This window comes from Octodon degus, unplaced genomic scaffold (assembly GCF_000260255.1).
Source record: "Octodon degus isolate 3935 unplaced genomic scaffold, OctDeg1.0 scaffold00146, whole genome shotgun sequence".
NCBI classification, from domain to species: Eukaryota; Metazoa; Chordata; class Mammalia; order Rodentia; family Octodontidae; genus Octodon; species Octodon degus.
The window spans coordinates 6,314,878-6,315,723 of NW_004524722.1; positions in this window are offsets into that span (position 1 = coordinate 6,314,878).

Here is an 846-nt window from a genome sequence, read left to right on the forward strand (position 1 = left end):
AATGTGGCTGGAGACCCGCAATGCTCTTGTGATCATCCAAGCTATTACAATGCTGTGCCTTTGCATTTCAGCTCTCCTGGAGTCATGTGAGTTTGGACTAGAAAAAGATTCTAAAAATGGCATTTTGTAGACTTTCAGAGAAGTCTATAAGTACAGTTGGTTGTAGGAAATTTGAGTCAAAACAGGGAGAATAAGACTTAAATTGCAGGAAAAGAAATTTGTTGAATAATATCTTAGTGGAATTTGGTTTGGAGTCTTGATTAGTGAGCTTTCTAAAGCAGGAGTTATGGTTTGGCAGTGAGAAAGGGGAGTAAGTTGAGAAGCACACCATAAAGGAATAAGCAAGTGATATCTTATGTAGACCAGACAAATGGAAAGCACAATGAAGACAGCGGCATTTACTAAGAACTCCTGAAATTACTAAGGAGCAACAGTTCCATGTGCATCTGGTAGAAATTTGTGTGCCTCATGAGAAAGTTACGATAAAGACTGACAGCAAAAAAAACTGAGCAGAGGCGATCAGCACACTTTACCGATGACCTCAAGCTCCTTCATCAGTCATCTCACAGAGTGCAGGAAGGAGTCCAAGTAGCTCTTCTCTTGGAAGGCAGCCAGATAGCTTTTGGATTCTGTCATTTCCAGGCATGGAAAGTCTTGTCCATTCCCCGTAGCTCTAGTTTTGATACTTTTTACTGAAGGCATTGGCTTTAATGTCACAGTAACAGTTGATTAGTGACTGTGTCAGAGTTATAAGTTCAAACTAAAGTATTAGGGAGGATAGCAACAAAAGTTTAAATATTTTGGACAAGGAATACATGAGACCATAGATGTGGAGTAGGGTGGAAT